The sequence below is a fragment of the Pongo abelii genome, chromosome 10 (assembly GCF_028885655.2).
Source record: "Pongo abelii isolate AG06213 chromosome 10, NHGRI_mPonAbe1-v2.0_pri, whole genome shotgun sequence".
In the NCBI taxonomy this organism is placed as follows: domain Eukaryota; kingdom Metazoa; phylum Chordata; class Mammalia; order Primates; family Hominidae; genus Pongo; species Pongo abelii.
This window is the reverse complement of record NC_071995.2, coordinates 101,565,497-101,587,300: the sequence shown is the minus strand read 5'-3', so window position 1 is coordinate 101,587,300 and position 21,804 is coordinate 101,565,497. Positions and strand designations below refer to the sequence as shown.

Here is a 21,804-nt window from a genome sequence, read left to right as displayed (position 1 = left end):
CCTCTGCAGCCACAGAGTATGGTCTCTAATGTCCCACTCAGCTCTAAAAACTAGGATGTGCTCCCCATAACTGAGCAAGTGTGGGGGGGGCCGAGGGGAAGCGACACTGAGGAGTGGTTGTGAGCCGTCCTGTAGGTGGGTGTATATGGCAGGGACGTCCCCCTAGGATGACCTCTGGCCCCCTGTACCATCGCCCCCTACCGCCACCCCCTCCCCATAAGGATTATTTCCGGACCAGTTTAGGGGATATCATAAAGAAGGGAATGCTCTGGGATATTCCCAGACCCTCGGAGAAGAAAGATGCGGGGCGGGGGTTGAGTGATGGCGCTTAGGGCGCTTAGGGCGCTTAGGGCTCCACCAGGAAGTGGTGGAGCTTCCTGGTTGTTCGGCGCCGCCGCGGGCACCTCGGCGGCCTTGGCGCAGCCACCATCCCGCCCCAGGCGTGTGCCCGGCGGGCCGGTGGCAGGCGACTGGGAGCCGAGCCCGGCGGGGCCGCGTGCTGGCGCCGCGAGGGAGGGGGAGGCGCTTGCAGCCGTCGCTCGACCGCTTGGACAGCGCCTGCCCAGGCGCCCTTCCTGGGCCCTCGGCCCTGGCGCTCTCTGGCCAGAACCCCGTCCAGCTTCAGGACGTCTGGGGACGCGGCGCTGCGGAGAAAGCAGACCGAGCGATAGGCCCATCTCTTTAAGGCTCTGGTCCGGAGAGAGGCTGGGGCACGTCTCAGGTCGTGTCTACATAGGCAGAACGAAGTGGAGGGCAATCATCCATTTGATTTTCCAGTAGAAATAATCCGAGATCTGGGTGCAGGAATGATTGTGGTGAATTATCCGGATAATTGGTTCGAATTGAACTCCCCTTTGTGGAGGTGGATCTTTCTAAAGGGCCAACGGGATGACCCAGGGAGCTGCTCTTGGTATGTGGGCTGGCTGAGTGTTTCTGGAACAATAGTGATGATGGTGGGCAGTAAGGACGGGCGGCTCCCGAAGTGAATCACCTCTTCTCTGCCTCAGTTTCATCTTTGCAGAATAGGTAGACTTCAGCGGTATAGGACCAAATCGTGCCAGCAGAGGTCAATTCTGTAACCTTTCCCAGCCACACAGCCCCTTCTCCCCACAGTAACCTGTGGCTTGATGGCCTCACAGGACTGGCTGAACCCCGTGGGATTCACATCTCAGGCCTTTCTCCACATCCCTGACCAAGGAAAGGGCCTAAGAGGTCTCTGGAAGTATAGGAGGTGAGCACCCAAAAGCAGAGTCACAACACAGCCTGGGCACCCTGCACCTCCCAGCCAGAGTAAGCCTCAGACCACTTGCAGAAATACGAATTATTCAGGTACTCCTTACCCAACTCCCACATGACCCAGCTGTGTCGGAATGCCCCATTCACTCTATTTCAGCCAAATAGTTGAGTGTTGGGGGTGGGAGGGAGTGTCACAAACGTGGAAGCATCTAGATGTGTTTTCTTTTACATTAAGCTGAAACATGAGCCCCAAACTCCCTACCAACTTGGACTCACTTCACAAAGGTCCCGAGTCTGAGCTCTACCACAGTGGTGCCTTATAACCTTGAACAAGTCCCTCTGCCTCTACTGGCCTCAGTTTTCTGAGCTACACAGTAGGGATGTACACTAGCTAATTCTGAAACTTGTATCTAACAGCTTAGAAAATTTGCTGGTAGCCAGCACGTGTTTCCTTTTCCAGGATGCATACACACAGATCTCAATACCAGGGATGTAGAGGACAGAACCTCCTCTCCTCCTCCCCCCTACACACACCACGAAATGGGTGCCCAAATGGAAGTGCATTGTAGTGAAGAAGCCTTGTCTTGTAGTGGCCTTACTCATTGGCCTCAGGCCAGGAGAAAAGACAGTTGTTGCTGGGATCCTTCTGGCCAAAACCGCCAGAACATTTGTCCCTATTCTCCCTATGCCAGCCCTGAGCCTGTCCTCACTCTTCTCACCCTAGTATGCTAAGTTTTCTTCCTTACATGCTTTGCAAAGCCTTCCAAGAACCAAGGTGTTCTCCTCCCCCAACTCAAGTAAACCTGGAGTTTGCACCTCAACACTGTCATCTCCACTTTCTCCTCCAACCCTAGGGTAGAACAGTCTATAATTTTTCTTCAGAGGTTTGCATTTCTATCCTTGGGGATTCTACCAAGAGAGTTTTCCATTGATACTGGCTTTCTGGTTGTTTTCACCAGTGTGAAGCAAAAGACGGGAGGCTTAGGAGCCAAAATTAGAATCCTGCCTCTGACTTTGTGACCTAGATTATAATCCCTCCTCCCGACCTGAGAGAACTGGCCACATGTTCTGCTCTCCTAGGCCCATGGAATTCCAGATAAAGCAGGCTGATTTGACTTGGTATCTAGGCCCCGTTACCTGAGAGCTGTGTGACCCTGAGACACTCTAGGGGTCTCTATTTCACCTATGCCAATAATTATAATATCTACCTCCAAGAGTTGTGAGATTTCAATGATATGTATGTAGAGCACTCTAGCCCAGGTCTAAAGAGAAAGGGATTAATAAGGAAGTCATGCTCACACAACCCACCCAGGAAAGGGTGTGTGGCAGGAGGAGCCTCAGCACTTGGCTTCCTGGAACCACTCTGTGATCATCATTCCAGCCAATGGAGATCCAGTGCCACTCTGTCTCACTGTCCCAGCACCTAGGGGTTAGTCATTCCTGTCATTTTTGAGAAATGGTGGTGATGCTGGCATATTAAGATGATGGAGATAGTAACCCGATTTTTAGACATGAACAGTAGCAAGTAAGCTAGGCTATAGAGATGTTCTGTGGTCCATATGCAAGGGGCTTCAGCAGAGCCACTGGGCCCTGCTTTCTGTGGCTCTCTTGCCACACAGTGGGCCTGATTCTGAGCAAGTCCTTCGGGCTTTAGTTGGCGAAGACACTTGAACAATGTCTCATTTATCTTCACATGAAGGGAGAAGTAAATAACTCACAAAAGGAAGGTTTGATACCTTCATTCATAAATGAGGTGGTAGTACTCCCTTTGCCTGTATGTCAAGGGTGTTATGAGAATTAAATCAGATGTTGTTGGGTAATTTGCTTTGCAAGTCTCTCCACATATCAGAGATTGCCTTTTCACTTTTTCGAATAGCAGCATTCAGTGTTCTGTCTTGTCATGGGGGTGGGGGAGTGGGAAGGGCAAAGCACTGATCCCCTTTGATGAGTATCACCCAGAGTACAGACATTACAGAAAGATGAGAAGGCTTCTCTTTCTCCTCCAATACAATAAGGGACTTAATTTCTGCACCTTCAGGCCACTTTCCTATATCAGAACACTCTAGAGCTGAACCATACTTCAGATTAGACTTTATCTTCATTCAGCATCAGGATCTGTAGGGGGAGATGGCTTTCCTAGTGGCCACAGGGGTCTGCTGCCCTGAGATCAGAGACCCTGTGCCCTGAGTCTCCTGCCGCCTTAATTTCCATTCACAGCTGAAGGCCAGGCCAGTACCACCTTTGCTGAAGCTCAAGACCTATGTATGTTCTCTTGATTGTGTGTTGTCTCTCTGTAAAAAGAATATATGACTCATCTCTTTGAAAACCAATTTATGCTTTCTCTTTGGGGAGAGGGATTGATATTCAAAGTGAAACTAGGATTTTCATTGGACAAATAATTTAATAAAGTTATATTTTTAACTTTAGTTAGATTCTGAATCAGGGGCAAAGGGAGTACAAAGATGAACACAAGTCTTGGATTCTGGATTTTGTTACAGGATTTTAAGTGTAATCCACAATTTGGGAGTGACTTGAGTTCCAGAAGCAATGGATGCTTTGAGAAAAGTGAGTGTGCTTGGCATTCATAGCCAATATTCATCTTCCAGGAGCTATAATTAATACAGGGCCTCTGTCCTGCTGGGGTGTGTGCTGCTGTAAGGCTGTGCTAGACACTGTCCTACTCAGGGAAAATGAAAAGAACATTACTGCACAATCTACTGCCTCTAAGAATACCCTAACCAAGGTAATTTCAGAAAGGATTGCTGCCCAGCCTGCATTGACTCTGCACCAGCCTTGGAGGGCCTGCTCAGGGGGCAGAATAGCACAAACCACGTATTTGGCTTGGCTCAGCTTCCTGGTCACAGCAGCCAGGCTTGCACCTGCATTAAGGAATTCAGCCTTCTAACAAATCTATTCACTTTTTCAATATTCTTTAAAAAGAAAAAAGTTTGAAAAAACAAAACAAAAAAAGCACAAACTATATTTTATTGTGGCTTTTGGGATAAGGAGGGAATGTGGGGTGGGGTGAGGAGGTAATTTGCAGCCACCCTCACAAGTCCTTTTGAAGTTCTCCAAATAAGGAGAAGTAACGCTAAGTCTTTATTTTTTTCTAAAGCCCCATTTACATTATGATTAAATACCTTCCTTGGATGAGCATAAAGAAAGTCGTTAATCTATATAGCTCTCCAAAGAATCAATACATTCTAAACTTTTGTAGGATTTGTTACACTCTATTTTGTTACAGTAGGCCAGCTCCTCTCTGTCTAGGCACATGGCTTTCCTTCCCTCCTCCTCCCCACCTCCTCCAAGAATGAAAATAAAGTAAAGGTCTTTCACGGTAAACAAAACCAGCTGATTCTTCACAGAGAACCCCTGAATAGCTGGAGAAGAAAAAAAAAAAACTTACAATAAATGGTGCATTTTTTTCTCTGCTGGGTATAGTATTCAAGGATCAGGGCAGTATTCAAACAGAGGTCCATTTTTTGCTCAGCAAGAGAGTTTAGAAAAGAAGCGTGGAGTCCATTCAGAGCTCTCCCCACTTCACAATCGAAGGGCTCTGTGAAACCTATCTTCCATGCCTTGTCAGAGTGTTTCTGGGGACCAATTAGTGCTTTGTTGCACGGCTTCTTTGCTGAATCTTTGAGCCGCAAGAAAAAGCGCTCTTGAGTCTCCCCTTATTTTGACCATTTCAGTCATTACTCAGTGTAATAATTAATATGACAACTGGACGCTGGAGTTTGTATAGAAACACCTCAGCTACAGGAGCAAGTGTGCAGTGGGTGGTAACGAGCCGCACATCAGCCGGAGAAGCCACACACACAAAAAAAGGAATGAATGGCAAGAGAGAAAGAGAAGGAATAAAAATAAAATAGTTGGCACAACGCAGGGGAACATAAAACAGACTCAAATGAGAAGAAGGAGGGGGGAAGGGGGGACAATTAGAAGGGGAGGGGGAAAAAACGCCCTACAGAGGTTAACTTATTTTGAAACTGTTTTCTGAATAGAACCGTGGACGTGAGTGACCGGATTTCAGCCCATCAAATCTCCCACCCCCACTTTGTGGATCCTCTTGGAACTCGGGGGTGGGGAAGAGGGCTCCAGCAAACTTTAGGTTCTCCCCAGGATTCTTCTGGAAGGTGTACTCAACATGCTACTGAGCCCAATTCCCAACCCTTTGCACCAGGTTTGGCTTCTGTTTTTATTTTTGCAAAGTCTGTTCCTCTTGGCTCCAACTTCCGTCTTTGGAGTTGTTAATGGAGAAGTTAGGGTGCTATGTAGATTCACTAGGCGAGTGCAGTACTACTATCCTGGGGATGAATGTTGGTGAGAAGCCATTCCAGACAGACCCCCAACAACTCTGCTTCGTTGACCCTCAGAACAGTGCCCCGTGGGACTCCTGAGCCTTAAGGGGTCTCCCTGGTAGTGCGCAGCCGGGCCAGGTTCCCGAAAGTGCGCCCCGGGGTGGGGTTGCAACCCGCCCCGTGACGGCATAATAAATAATTAGAGGGTTTAAGCGTGTTAGCCACAGCTCATGCTAATGAGCCAGATAAGGGCTCACGCTAACCCGAAGTGACAGTTTGCATATAGGAGGGAAGAAGAAAAAATCCTGCTTCCCCCCCACGCACAAACTTGATTGCTCCTTCTCAAATTCATGTCCCCAAATCCCTTCCCCCATTCCTCGGACTTCCCTCTTCTCACATGCCCCCACTTCAGCCACACAACACACACACTATCCGTTTTTGACCCTTCCTTTGCCTTTCACCAGGCCAGACAGCATTGTGACGTCACAAAACCCCTGGGTGCCTATATCTAACCTGCGCAGAAAGTTCATTCTGAGTGCGTCCTGGCCAGTCTCAGCCCCCAAGCGGGTGGAACGCACCAAGGGTCTCATCCACGAGGAAGGGCTTTAACGCTCAGGGTCAGGGACCTCTGAGAGCTCTTGGGGACTTGCGCGCCCTTGGATGCTCTTGCGTTCAACAGGGCTAGGGGACTACAGGCTGGGGCGAGGAATGCAGGCGCCTAGAGCCTTGGAGCTCCTGAAACGTTCCTGCCGCCTCCGGAAAGCAAGGGCAGTTTACCGAAGTGACTGAGGTCAGTCGTGTGTCCCCATTGTGTGGCCACGTGTCCTGTGTCCATCACCACCTTCCCAAAGTCCAAGCTCAGCCCGACTCCTTGCGGTGCGGCCTGGGAATGCTCTGGCCTATAAATCAGCTTCGTGGCTGGAGCTGTCTCCACCACCGGGGCAAACCTGGACGCTGGCCCCGAGGGCAAAGGGAAAGTATACTCCTAACAGATTCAGGAGGAAGCAGCCGCAGCCTGAGCGCAGCATCTGCCAGGGAAACTGTGCGCCCCAGGTCAGCTAGTTAACTCTTTCATCCCTCCCCACCACTCTTCCCCAGGCCAAGTATTTGCAGCACCGTCAGGGACCAGTAACCGATTTTCAGGCCTTTTGAAAGGAAGAGGAAGAGAGAGAAAGAGAAGGATTTCTAATAGTAGATATTCACTGTCATGGACTCTTTAGGAAACAGCAACAAAGACGAGATTAAATAAGTTGATATTTGTAAAATGCTGACAACAGTGCACATAGTAAACACTGGATATGTGTTAAATAAGTACAAGCAGACAGGAATAGATAACAGGAGGTATATGCTAATCATATAAGAAATTAGAAAATACTGTTCAGATCTAAAAATGATCAAGGTTGACATGCTCATTGATTCATCAAATAACTATGAAACATAATCAGAGGGGAATAAGACACAATGAGTGCCTTCAATACATTTGTGACTTAGTAGACATTAAAGGAGACGTATAAGAAAGTCCATTAAAACATGCAGTGGGGGCAACCATGGAGAATCTTCTTCCCCATGCTCCCTTCTCTTTGGACGCCCACCCTCCTGCATCTCCCACCCCAAATAAATACACAATCTAGGTAAAAGTGGTGGACTTGTTATGCAAACACATCCTAATGTCATCCAGCCCCTCTTCCCCAACCAGATGGTCACCCCTAAGCTTCTTCTATGTAACAATCCATGAGCAGACACTAATGATTTCAACATACACACACTCTTTGACACATGTTACTGTTAGGTGCAATGAAAAGGCAAGTCACTTAAAGAGACAGATCCCAGAAAATCCTGGAACTTTCTACCTCTGTGACCTCTGGCAAGTTGCTCATCGTCTCTCAGGCTCTATAAAATGAGAGGGTTGAGTAAGATGCCTCTTCTCTGTTTCTGACTAAATAGAGAATACAGGCATGGACCACATGATCCTCTAGTGGCAACCATTCCTCTCTTTGAACAGACAAACTTGTTTTGCTGTTCTTCTCCCACTGCCTTTCTGCCACAAGAACCTTCAGGAGGCAAATGATGTAATCAGTGAGACCAGTCCTTGCTGGTGCCAAGATTATGGCTCTTGGTAGCCAGAAGGCAATGTCATGGGGTCAGCATGACTTTAGCCCTGGAGACTAGGGCAAGAGATCGGCCATTGGCACATCAGGATGCACATGCAAACGGATGAAACTCACCATTGTCGCCGACAGCATTGCTTGGGAAATAGGATTTTCCTCTACTCCTGGGCAGTTTTGGGTCTAGGAAATGGGACCCCCGAGAAGCTGTAATTTCTGCGAGTTGTGTGGGTCGTTCGCCACCTGCCGGTTATTTCGCAAACTGCAGCTGGGACTGTGAACATTTGCAATTTGATTCATTCAGGACTACTTGATTCTATTCCATTAATTCTTCTCCATAAAATTTGGTTCAACTATAGAGCATCGTGCGGACTTAATGACGTTCTCCCCTGATACTCCCATTAGAGATATCTGAGATGTTTGTTAATATTCAGATTCTGAACCTTTATCCCAGACCCACCAAATCAGAATCTGGCAAATTGGCTCTTTTAACAAGCTACTTGGTAGTCCTTTTGCATACTAAAGATAAAGAACTATTTCTCTAGAGGTATTCTGGGTGATAAGATAGTCTCCATTACTCAGACTCATGAAGAACTAATATATTCTGATAAAGAAGTTAAACTAGCCATGTAGATATGTTAATACTTTATTTGGGTAAGAGGATGCCCTAGTCACTTAAGGGGGAGGAGAGGCTCAGTAAGTTATTACAAAGATGGCCTTTGATACTGGCCATGAAGAATGGTCAGAAACTTGCAGCAGGAAGAAAAGAGCCACAGGAACAACCTACCCAGCCCCTGAGCCTTTCGCTTCCTTGACTTTCTCCACTCCAGTAGCCTTAACCTCCATTCCTCTTCAGCCACCCCTTTCAAGTCTGCATCTTGGGCTTTGTCTTTACCCAGAAGAGCCTCACTTTGGAAATCTTAACTTTCCATTCCCACGTGTAGCCTCATTCTCTGATTCTTCCTCATCCTCCCTTCTGCCCTACCTCTCTCCAACCTCCTTTCCTGAGCTCTATTTCTTCCCAATCTGGTCTCCCCCCAACTCAGGAAAGTTTGATTGATTAACTCATAAACCTATAACTTATAAAATGCGTACCTTCCCATCCTAAAAAAAAGGCCGATACACTCTTTGACCTTGTGACCAACTTTAGCCCTCTGCCAAATTTTTTGAACATTAGTCAACACCCACAGTTTCATTTATTTCTTGCTCTTCCCTCTGAAGTACCCAGAGTTTGTCTGTGGGAGTCTTTCTGGATGAGGGGGGCTGAGAAAAGATTGTGGGTAGGCCTCATCCAATCTGTTGAGGGACTGAGGATGAGTGAGGGAGAACTTACTCTCTCTGCCTGTCTTAGAGCTGGGGCACTAGTCTTCTCCTAACTTTGGACTCAGACTCATACTGGAACTGCAGTCTGGGCCCACAGTTTGTCAATTGCAGATCTTGGGACTCAGCCTCCATAATCACATGAGCTAATTTCTTGAAATACATGTCCATCTACATCTAATCTCTTACTGGTTCTGTTTTTCTGGAGAACCCAGACTAATACAGTCACCCCTGACTCTATTTTGCTACACATAAAAGATGCATCGGGTCCTACTTCATTTGATCATCTCAGTGTTTCTGGCCCTGTTGATTACTCATCTCTTGTTGAGATTCTCTCCTCCTTTGACTACCATGGTTCTTATCCTTCCGATCCTTTGTTTCTCAGTACTTAGTTTTTTTAGTTTCTCACCCCCAGTGTCAAGTTCCTTGATGACATATGCTGCCCTTAGAGTTTAGCTTCCACCTCTTCTGCTGATGACTCTCAAATTCTTGGTTCTGGACTGACCTCCCTGGGATCTGAAACTGGTGTGACCAACATTGCTACTGGAATATTCCATGGATGTATCAAGGGCAACATATTTGAAACTGAGATCATGCTTACTCCCTCAACTCATTCCCTCCTTTTGTGTTCTATATTTCAGGGTTTAGCACCATCCGCCCACACAGTCAAACCAAAATCCTGGGGTCATGCCACACTCTCACCACTCTCTCACAGCCACTCCACAACCACCAAGTCTTAACAATTATACACACACTCAGACACACACACACAAACATACACATTTAGTATGTATATAATATAAACAAATGTACATAATGAAAAATCCATCTGAATTTAAATCATTTTCTTCCTCCCTATTACTATATCATTGCTTTACTTCAATATTGTCCCAGCTGGTATTCATGCTTTCAGCTTAATCTCCCTCAAATATCTTTTCTTCACTGCCACCAGAATGATATAACTAAATGTCACAGTCACACGTATAAAAGGCATCAGAACGTAAAAAATGGAACTTTATATTACAGCTCCAGACAAAGTGATCTTTACAAAGAATCACATACCCTATTGCTCCTCTACAAAACCTTTCAGTACAGGGGAACAGGATGGCTGAATAGAAGCCTTCACCTATCATTCTCCCCACAAGAACACCAAATTGTGTGACTATCCACACAAAAAAAGCATCTTCATAAGAACCAAAAATCAGGTGAGCGATCACAGTACACTATTTTAGTTTTATATCACTGAAAGGGACACCTAAGAAGGTAGAAAAGACCGTCTTGAATTGCTGATGCAACTCCTCCCCCATCACCCCAACACTCCAGCAGCAGTGGACGCATGGCATGGAGAGAGAAACTGTGTGCTTCGGTAAGGCACAGCAAAGGGATTGTGGGACTTGGCATTGTCTGCCCTGCCACAGTGGAAAGCAACACCAGGCAGAACTCAAGTCAGACCCACAGAGGGAGCATTTAGACCAGGCCTAGCCAGAGGAGAATTACCCATCCTAGTGTTCAAAAGTTTGGTTCCTGCAAGTCTCACCAACATGGGCTAAACAGCTCTTGGGTACTAAATAAACTCAAAAGGCAGTCTAGGCCACAAAAACTGCAATTCCCAGGCAAGTCCTGATGCTATGCTGGGCTCAAAGCCAGTGGACTTGCGGGGCACATGACCTAGTGAATCCCCAGCCAGGGTGGCCAAGGGAGTGCTTGTCTCACCCCTCTTCCAACCCCTGGCAGCACAGCTCACAGCTCCAGGAGAGACTCCTTCCCTCTGTTTGAGGAAAGGAGAGGGAGGAATAAAGAGGGCTTTGTCTTGCAACTTGAATATCAGCTCAGCCACAGTAGAATAGGGTGCTGGGCAGAGTCCTGAGGCCCCTATTCCAGGCTCTAGCTCCCAGACAATATTTCTAGACACACCCTGGGACAGAAGAGACCCCACTGCCTTGAAGCGAAGGACCCAGTCATGGAAAGAACGCTTGGGCCCTGAATGATCAGCAACAGTAACCAGGTAGTATATTCCATGGGCCTTGGTTTAGACTCAGACATGCTGAGTTCAGGTGTGACCCAGCATATTCCTAGCTGTGGTGGCTATGAGGAGATACTCCTTCTGCTTGAGAAACAGAGGGGGAAGAATAAAGGGGACTTAGTCTTGGAGCTTGGGTATGAGGTTGGCCGCAGTGGGGTAAAATAGCCGGCAGCCTCTTGGGTTCCCAATTCCAGGTCTTGGCTCTTGGATGGCATTTCTGGACTGCTCTGGGCAGTCTCTGAAAAGAGTCTCTCTGAAAAGAGAGTCCCAGACCATGCAGCATTCACAATAAGCTGCCCAAAGAGCCCTTAGCCCTTGAGTGAAGATCAGTGATAGCCTGGCAGTACTCCCTGTGGGCCTGGGGCAGCGGTAGCCAGGGTGAGAGACACCTGTTTGTGGAAAGGGGAGGGAAGAATGGGAAGAACTCTGTCTTGTGGCTTGGGTGCCAGCTCAGCCACAGTAAAAGAGAGCGCCAGGTAGTTTCCTAAGGTTTCCAACTCCAGGCTCTGGCACCTGGATGTTGAAGAGTTAGGTGTTTAATACCCTACTTGCAGTATGGGCTTCCACCTCTGGACCAGCCTAAGGCTGGGGAGAATGTGTCACCCTGGCTGGCTTTGCCACCTACTGATTGTAGAGCCCTAGGGCCTTGAGTGAACATAGCCAGGCAGTAGTTGCCACAGGTCTTGGGCTAGATCCAGTGCTGTGCTGGCTTCAGATCTGACCCAGTGAAGTCCTAGTGGTGGTGACCACAGGGGTGCTTGTGTCACTGCTCTGCTCCCCCAGCTCCAGACAGCTCAGCACGGAGTGAGAGACTCTACTCACCTGGGAGGAAGTAAGGAGAAAGAACAAGAGTCTCTGCCTGGTAATCCAGATAATTCTTCTGGACCTTATCCAACACCACCAAGGTGGTACCTCTGTAAGCTTGCAAGGGCCACAATATCACTTGGTTTGGAGTTTCCCCTGTTGCAAATACAGCCGCAGTAATCAAAAACTTGGATTACAATATCCAAATTTATTAGAATACCTGCAAATCCTTTTCAAAAAGGACTACTACAAACAAGCGCAGATGGTAAGAACCATATGAAATACTAACTCTTCAATGCCCAGACACCAATGAACTAGATGGTCAAGTATCTAGACCATCTAGAAAAACACGATCTCACCAAATGAACTAAATAAGACACCAGGAACGAATGCTGCAGAGACAGAGATATGTGACCTTTCAGGCTGGGAATTCAGAATAGCTGCTTTGAGGAAAATCAACGTAATTCAAGATAACATAGAGAAGGAATTCAGAATTCTATTGGATAAATTTAACAGAATTTAAAATAATTAAAAAGACTTAAGCAGAAATTCTGAAGCTGAAAAGTGCAATAGACATAGTGAAGAATGTATTACAGTCATAAGATAATTGACAAAGCAGAAGAAAGAATTAGTGAGCTTGAAGACAGGCTATTTGAAAATACACAAAGGAGACAGAAGAGTAAAAAAGAATGAAGCATGCCTACAAGATCTAGAAAATAGCCTTAAAAGTGCAAACCTAAGAGTTGTTGACCTTAAAGAGAAGGTAGAGAGAGAGATGGGGGTAGAAAGTTTTTCAAAGGCAAATAACAGAACTTGCTGAACCTAAAGAAAAATATCAATATTCAAGTACAAGAAGACTATAGAACATTAAGCAGATGTAACCCAATTAGGACTACCTGCAGACATTTAATAATCAAAAAAGGTCAAGGATAAAGGAAGGATGCTAAAAGCAGCAAGAGAAAAGAAACAAAAAATGTACAATGGATCTCCAATACATCTGACAGTAGACGTTTCAGTGGAAACCTTATAGGCATGGAGGAAGTAGCATGATATATTTAAAGTGCTGAAGGGAGAAAACTATTTTTTCTTTCCAAGTTTTATTTTAGGTTCAGGGAATACACATACAGGTTTGTTACATGGGTAAATTGTATATCACAGGGGTTTGGTGTACCGATTATTTTGTCACCCAGATAGTGAACATAGTATCTGATAGGTAGTTTTTCAATCCTCACCCTTCTCCTACCCTTCAACCTCAAGAAGGACTCAGTATCTATTGTTCTGTTTTTTGTGTCTATCTTTACTCAATGTTTATTTGGTTTTCTATTCTTGAATGAATTCACTTAGGATAATGGCCTCCAGCTCTATCCATGTTGCTGCAAATGACATGATTTCATTCATTTTTATGACATAAAATTCCATGGTGTATATGTCATACATTTTCTTTATCCAGTCTACCATTGATGGGCATCTAGGTTGATTGCATGTCTTTGCTATTGCTAATAATGCTGCAGCAAACTTGTCCACGTGTGTATCTTTATGGTAGAATGATTTATATTCCTTTGGGTATATAATATAATGCTGGGTCGAATGGTAGTTCTGTTTTAAGTCCTTTGAGAGATCTCCAAACAGCTTTCCAGAGTGGCTAAACTAATTTACTTTCACAACAGCAGTGTATAAACATATCCTTTTCTCCACAACCTCACCAACATCTGCTACATTTTTATTTTTTTATGATCGCCATTCTGATTAGTGTGAGATGGTATCTCATTGTGGTTTTGATTTGCATTTCTCTAATGATTAGTGATGTTGAGCATTTTTTTCGTATGCTTGTTGGGTGTGTGTATGTCTTCTCTTGAGAAGTGTCTGTTCATGTCCTTTGCTCATTTTTAATGTGGTTGTTTGTTTTTTGTTTATTAGTTTAAGTTCCTCACAAAATCTGAATATTAGACCTTTGTTGGATGCATAGTTTGCAAATATTTTCTCCCATTTTGTAGGTCTTCTTTTTTCTCTATTGATACTTTATTTTGCTGTGCAGAAGCTCTTTAGTTTAATTAAGTCCCACTTGTCAGTTTTTCTTTTTGTTACAATTGCTTTTGGTGTTTTCTTCATGAAATTTTTGTCAGGGCTGATGTCCAGAATGGTATTTCCTAGGTTTTCTTCTAGGGTTCTTACAGTTTTAGGTTTTACAAATTTTAGGTTTTTAAAGTTTTAGGTCTTTTAATCATCTTGAGTTGACTTTTGTATATGGTGAAAGGAAGGAGTACAGTTTCAATCTTCAGCATATGGCTAGTCCTCTATCCCACCACCATTTATTGAATAGAGATTCCCTTCCCAATTGCTTATTATTATCAGCTTTGTTGAAATTCAGGTAATTATAGATGTGCAACTTTATTTCTGAGTTCTCTAACCTGTTCCATTGGTCTATGTGTCTGTTTTTGTAACAGTACCATGCTGTTTGGTTACTTTAGCCTTGTGGTATGGTTTGAAGTTGGGTAGTGTGATGCCTCTGACTTTGTTCTTTTTGCTTAGGATTGTTTTGAATACCTAGGTTCTTTTTTGGTTTCATTTGAATTTTAGAATGGTATCTTCTTATTCTGTGAAAAAAAAAGTCATTGATAGTTTCATAGAAATAGCAATGAATCTGTTTTGGGTAGTATGGCCATTTTACCTATGTTAATTCTTCCTACCCATGAGGATGGAATGTTTTTCCATTTGCTTGTGTTGTGTCTGATTTCCTTCAGCAGTGTTTTGTAATTCTCATTGTAGAGATCTTTCACCTCCCTGGTTAGCTGTATTCCCAGGTATTTAATTTTGTGGCTATTGTGAATGTGATTGTGTTCTTAATTTGACTCCCAGCTTGGATGTTATTGTGTACAGAAATGCTACTAATTTTTTATACATTGATTTTTTTTATTCTGAAACTTTGATGAAGTTGTTTATCAGATCTAGATGCCTTAGAGCGGATAAAATGGGGATTTCTTAGTATAGGATCAGAACATCTACAAAGAGAGACAGTTTGACTTCCTCTCCTATTTGGATGTCTTTTATTTCTTTCTCTTGCCTGATTACTCTGGCTAGGACTTCTAGTACTATGTTGAATAGGAGTGGTGAGAGTAGGCATCCTTGTCTTGTTCCAGTTCTCAAGCTTCTAGTTTTTGCTATTCAGTATGATGTTGGCTGTGTGTTCATCATAGATGGCTCTTATTATTTTGAGGTGTGTTCCTTTGATGCCTAGTTTGTTGAGGGTTTTTAACATGAAGGGATGTTGAGTTTTATCAAAAGCCTTTTCTGCATCTATTGAGAAGATCATGTGGTTTTTGTTTTTAGTTCTGTTTTTGTGATAAATCACATTTATTGATTTTCCTATGTTGAATCAACATTGCATCCCAGGAAGAGTCTACTTGATCACTGTGGATTTGCTTTGTGATAGTTTCCCACTTTTTTGTGTGGTTTTCTGTCTTTTTGTAGACCTCTAAGAATTTATGAATCTGGGTGTTCCAGTGCAGGGTGCATATATAGTTAGGATAGTTAAGTCTTCTGGTTGAATTGAATGCTGTATTATTATGTGATCCTCTACTTCATTATTTTTTTATCATTGTTGGTTTAAAGTCTGTTTTGCCTGAAGTAACAATATCTATCCCTGTTCTTTTTTGTTTTCCATTTGCTTGATAGATCTTTCTCCATCTTTTTACTTTTAGCCTACGGATGTCATTCATGTCAGATGGTTCTCTTGAAGACAGCATATAGTTTGGTCTTGCTTCTGTATCCAGCTTGCTACTCTGTGTCTTTTAATTGGAGGGATTTAGCCTACTTACATGCTAGTTTAATATAGAAATGTTCAGATTTGATCCTATTATTGTGTTATTAGCTGGTTGTTACATAAATTGTGTAGTTGCTTTACAGTGTCAATGGTCTATGTACTTATTGTTGTGGCCAGTAATGGTTTTTTGTTTCCATGTTTAGCACTCCTTAAAGATCTATTGTAAGGCAGGTTTGTTGGTAATGAATTCCATTAGCATTTGCTTGTCTGAAAAGAGTTTTATTTCTCCTTTACTTTTGAAGCTTAGTTTGTCTGGATATAAAATTCTTGGTTGGAATTTATTTTCTTTAGGAATGCTGAATATAGATCCCCAATCTCTTCTGGTTTGTAGGGCTTCTGGTGAAATGTCAGCTGTTATCCTGATAGGGTTTCCTTTGCAAGTGACCTGCCCTTTCTCTCTAGCTGCCTTTAATATATATTTTTTCCACACTGACCTTGGAGATTCTGATGACTATACGTCTTGGGGATGGTCATCTTGTGTAGTATATCAGAGGTTCTTTGAATTTTCTGAATATTAACGTCGACCTCTCTAACAAGATTGGGAAAATTTTTGTGGATGATATTTTCAAATATGTTTCCCAAGTTGCTTGCTCTCTCTTCCTCTCTTTCAGGGATGCCAGTGACTCATAGGTTAGGTCTCTTTACATAATCCCACATTTCTCAGAGGTTTTGCTTATTTTAAAAATTTAGTTTTTCTTTATTTTTGTCTCACTGAGCTAATTCAAAGAACCAGTCTTTGAGCTCTGAATTATTTCCTCAGCTCAGTTGATTCTGCCGTTAATATTGTGTTATGAAACTCTTGTAGTGAGTCATTCAGCTCTATTAGATCAGTTTGGTTCTTTCTTAAAATGGAAATTTTGCCTTTCATCTCTTGAATCATTTTACCGAATTCCTTAGAATTTTGGATTGGGTTTCAGCTTTCTCCTGAATCTCTATGATATTCATTGCCATCTAGATTCTGAATTTTATGTCTGTCATTTCAGTCATTTCATTCTCCTTAAGAAGCATCACTGGAAAGCTAATGTGGTCTTTTGGAGATGAGAAGCTTTGGCTTTTAGAATTGTCAGAGTTGTCATGCTGGTTCTTTCTCATCTGTGTGGGATGATGTTCTTTAACTGTGGTGTCATTTGAGCAGTCAGTTGGCTTCATTTCTAGATGTTTTCAGAGGGCCAGGCTTTGTGCAGGGTCTGTCTTTGTGGCTGAATTCTTGCTCATGGTTTCACAGTGGGGTGTATCAGCAAAGTATTTTTGCTGTTGTAGTTTCAGCTGCAGTTCAGTAGATGGCACTTAAACATAAGGGCCATTAGATAGGTTCTCACTCAGTTGCCTGGCTCCTCTGTATTTCCTCCTGCTTGCCTCCATCCTCTCAGCGCTCTGACAGTGTAGGCTCCTCTCCCAGTCAAGTGCTGGCCACAGATCTTGGCTTGGCACTCCCAGGCTACACACTGCAGCCCTGGGGCAAGCTTGGGCTTTTGTTTCCTCCCTAGCTTAAGGTCTGCAGGGGCAGAGACCTTGGCAGTGGCAATGGCAGAAGGCCTGTCACTTGTACCTGGGAGCTCCACCCCAGAGAAATGCAGGACCACTGCCAATTGTAACCATCACCTACGGATGGGATGGCTGCTTTGTAGTCCCAAACTGGGGGCCCTGCATGGTTAAGAAGAGCAGGGAGTCAGGGTCTCACAGTGAAGAGAGACTGGGCTCCTGTCTGTATGGAAGCTACATGATGAAGCTGTGAGCAAAACGATCAGGGTCTTTGTTAACTCCCCAGCCCAAGAGCAGCAAGGGTAGGTACCAGGGCAGTGGTAGTGCCAGAGGGGTTGTCACTTGCTTCTGGGAGCTCTGCCCTGGAGAAACACAGAGCTGCTGCCAATGGGAACATTTAGCTGAAGGTGGGACGGCTGTGTTGCAGGCCTAAGCCAGGGGGACCTGCCCAGTGAAGAACAAGGTGTGTAGAGGGCTCTGGGGGAAGACAGTCTGGCCTCTTTTCCATAGGTCTTCTGTGGTGTGCTGGAAATGCAAGTAAAGCACTCAAGCTCTTTGTTGTTCCTTTCTCAGCCAGAAGGCAGCAGTGGCAATGGCAGAGAGGCTGTCAGTTGCTTGGGGGAACTCTACTTGAGAGAGAAACAGGGCTGTCAGTGGAAACGTTCAGCTGGAGGTGGGATAGTTACTCTGCAGGCCCAAGTGGGGGTTTCTGCCTGATGAAGAGCAGGGTGTCAGGAGCTCACAGGGAAGAGAGACTGGGCTCCTCTCTGTATGGTGGCTGAGGCATGTTGGATATGTGAGCACAGCAATCAGGGTCTTTGTGCGTTCCCCAGCCCAAGGGCAGAAAGAGTTGATATGCTGCCATGGCAATGGCAGAGAGCCCGTTGGTTGTCTCTGGGTATTCCACCTCACAGAAATGCACAGCCACCACCAACTGAAGTGAGAAGGTGGCTGTGGTGGGAGCCCAGGTTGGGAGGCCTTGCTGAGTGAAGCGTAGCAGGGGCAGGGACCAGTGTCAAGAATAATCTGGCTCCTTTTCTATATGGCATCTACTATAGCATATTGGAGGCTTGAGACAGTTTTTGGGCTCTTCATTACCTCTCTAGCCTGAGGGAAGTAGAGGTGAGGGCCAAGACAGCAGACAGCATGCAGCAGCAACTAAGCATCTGTCATTTACCTCTGGGAGTTCTGTCCCAGAGAAATGCAGAGCTGCTACTGGCCCAAGTGCTTAGGTGGGAGTAGGGTGACTGTTCTGGGGTCTTGGGCCAGTGGGCTTTGCCTGAAGATATGAAGCAGAGGTGAGGCTTGCAGTCTGTCCCTTCCTCAGCACTGTGGACACAAACCCTATCCTGGGGGTTAGCAAGAGAGCCTGGCATTCCTTATTGGTGAAATACACACATACAGCAGGTGGTGTCAGGGTGCTCAGGGATCCAAGACCCTTGGGGATCCATGTGAGCCTGAGTGGTAGCTCTGCCCAGACTCTAGGCAACTGTCCATGTCAGTTTGGAGGCCTGGGAGGGAGGAGTCGTGGGGAGGGTCACAGGGAATATCCTGTGCCCAGAATTGCAAAGATCTATGGGAATAGTGTGGTCACTGGGGCCTCTTGCTCACTCACCCTTTCCCCATGGTGAGGAGACTCCCTTGCTTCCATGCCAGTCCTTGGTGGGCAGCTGTCCTGCCTCATTCCTCTCTGCTCTCTGTGGTTCACTGTTGCTTCCTTGATGAATTCCAACATGGCTTCCTGGACAATCTTGTTGAAGAGCAGTGCTAAGGAAAATTTATAGTGTTTACTCACAACTTTATCTGCATTCCATGAGAGCGGTGCACAGTAGCTGCTTCGGTCAGCCATCTTGGCACCTCCCCTCTGGAAAAAATTGTTTATCCTAGAGTAGTATATCCAGCCAAAAAGTTCTTCAGATATGAAGGAGAAATAAAGACTTTCCCAGGCAAACAAAACCTGAGGGATTTTATCAACACCAAACTTATCCTACATGAAATGCTAAAGGGAGTTTTTTAATCTGAAAGAAAATGATGTTAATGAGCATTAAGAAATAATCTGAAGGTGAAAAGCTTACTGGTAATACTAAGCACAGAGAAAAACATAATATAACAACATTGTAAATATAGTGTATCAGTTACTCATATCTTGAGTAGAATAATGAAAAGATGAGTAAAAAAAAAAATAACTACAACAACAACTTGTCAATACATTGAAAGTACAATAATATATAAATAGAAATAATAAAAAGTTAACAATCAGGGCAACAAAGTTAAAGTGTAGAGTTATAAAATTAGTTTTCTCTTTGCTTGTTTGTTTGTTTATGCAATCAGCATTAAGTTGTCATCGGATTAAATTAATAGGTTATAAGATATTATGTGGAAGCCTCATTGGTACCCTCAAATAAAAAACCATACAACAGATACAAAAAAGAGTAAAAAGCAAGAAATTATAACATACCACTACAGAAAACCGCTTTCACTAAAAGAAAGACAGAAAGGAGGGAAAGAAGAAAAAGACCACAAAACAACCAGAAAAATAAGCAACAGAAATGGCAGGAGTAAGTCCTTACTTAATAATAGCATTGAATATAAATGGACTAAACTCTCAGTATTAGTTCTTTCTCACACTGCTAATAAAGACATGCTTGAGACTGAGTAATTTACAAAGGAAAGAGATTTAATTGACTCACAGTTCTGCAGGGCTGGGGAGGCCTTGGGAAACTTACAATAATGAAAGATAAGCAAACACATCCTTCTACACATGGTGGCAGCAAAAAGGAGTGCCAAGCAAGAGGGGGAAAAGCCCCTTATAAAATCATCAGATCTCCTGAGAACTCTATCATGAGAACAGCATGAGGGTAACCGCCCCCATAATTAAATTACCTCCCAGCAGGTCCCTCCCACTACATGTGGGGATTATGAGAACTACAATTCAAGATGAGATTTGAGTGGGGACTCAGCCAAACCATATCACTCTCCAATCAAAAGACATAGGCTGTCTAAATGGAAAGAAAAAATAAGTCTCAATGATCTGTTGCCTACAAGAAACATACTTTACCTATAAAGACACACATAGACTAAAAATAAAGAAATAGAAAAACATACTTCATGCCAATGGAAACCAAAAAAGAGAAGGAGTAGCTACATTTAGATAAAATATATTTCAAGATAGAAACTATTAAAAGAGACAAAGAAGATCATTATATAATGATAAAGTGTCAAATTCATAAAGACAATATAATAATTGTAAATATATATGCACCCAATGATGGAGTACCCAGATATACAAAGCAAATATTATTAGAGCTAAAGAGAGAGGTAGATTCCCATACAATAATAGCTAGAGACATCATCACCTCACTTTCAGAACTGAGCAGATCACTGAGACAGAAAATTAACAAAGAAACATCAACGTAATCTGTACTATAGACCAAATGAATCTAATACATATTTACAGAACATTTCATTCAATGGCTGCAGAATATACATTATTCTCCACAGCTCATGGATCATTCTCAAGAATAGACCATATTTTAGGTCACAAAAGAGTCTTTAAAAGTTCAAAAATTGAGATTATATTAAGTATCTTCTCTGACCATAATGGAAGAAAACTAGAAATCAATAACAGGAGGAATTTTGGAAACTACACAAACACTTGGAAATTAAACAATATGCTCCTGAATGACCAGTAGGTCAATGAATAAATTAAAATAGAAATTGAAAAATTTGCTGAAACCAGTGATAATGGAAACACAACAAAGCAAAACCTTTGGGTTACAGGGAAAGCAGTACTAAAAGAAAATTTTATACCTCTAAGCATCCACATCAAAAAATAAAAAAAATTCAAATAAACAAGCTAACAATGCATCTTAAGGAACTAGAAAAACAAGAGCAAACAGAACCCAAAATTAATAGAAGAAAAAAAAATAAAGATCAGAGCAAAAAGAAATAAAACAAAGAAAACAATACAACAGATCAACATAACAAAAAGTTGATTTTTTGAAAAGGTAAACAAAATCAGCAAACCTTTAGCCAGACTAAGAAAAAAAAGGGAGAAGACCAAATTAAATAAAATCTGATATGAAAAAGGAGACATTACAACCAATACCACAGGAATTTAGAGGATCATTAGAGGCTACACTGAGCAACTATATACCGCTAAATTGGAAAACCTAGAAGAAATGGATACATTCCTAGATACATAAAACCTACCAATATTGAACCATGAAGAAATCCAAAACCTGAACAGACCAATAACAAGTAACAAGACCTAAGCCATAATGAAGTCTTCCAGCAAAAAAAAAAGCCTGGTATCCCATGGCTTCATTGCTAAATTTCACCAAACATTTAAAGAAGAGATAATACCAATACTACTCAAACTATTCTGACAAATAGAGGTGAAGGGAGGACTTCCAAACTCATTGTACAAGGCCATTATTACTCTGATACCAAAACCAGATAAAGACACATGAATAAAGGAAACTACAGGCCAGTATTCCTAAAGAACATTGATGCAAAAATCCTTAACAAAATACTAGCAAAAGAAATTCAACATCACGTTTAAAAGATCATTCATCAAGACCATGTGAGATTTATCCCAGGATACAAGGATGGTTCAACATTTACATATCAATCAAAGTGATATATCGTATCAACAGAATGAAGGACAAAAACCATATGATCATTTCAACTGATGCTGAAAAAGCATTGGAT

General features: G+C 43.4%; 1 protein-coding gene across 2 annotated transcripts in view; it reads left to right on the top strand.

Moving 5' to 3' along the window:
* The window catches only part of PAH (phenylalanine hydroxylase), a 121,905-nt gene that overhangs the window by 1,559 nt on the left and 98,542 nt on the right, over positions 1–21,804 (top strand). Inside the window, exon 1 of one of the 2 annotated variants that reach the window (XM_054526294.1) lies at positions 558–6,327. The exons of the other annotated variant lie outside the window; for it this stretch is intronic. The gene's annotated coding sequence lies outside the window, so the exon portion shown is untranslated. Of the gene's footprint in view, positions 1–557; positions 6,328–21,804 lie in introns of those variants that run through there. 2 annotated transcript variants of the gene reach the window in all.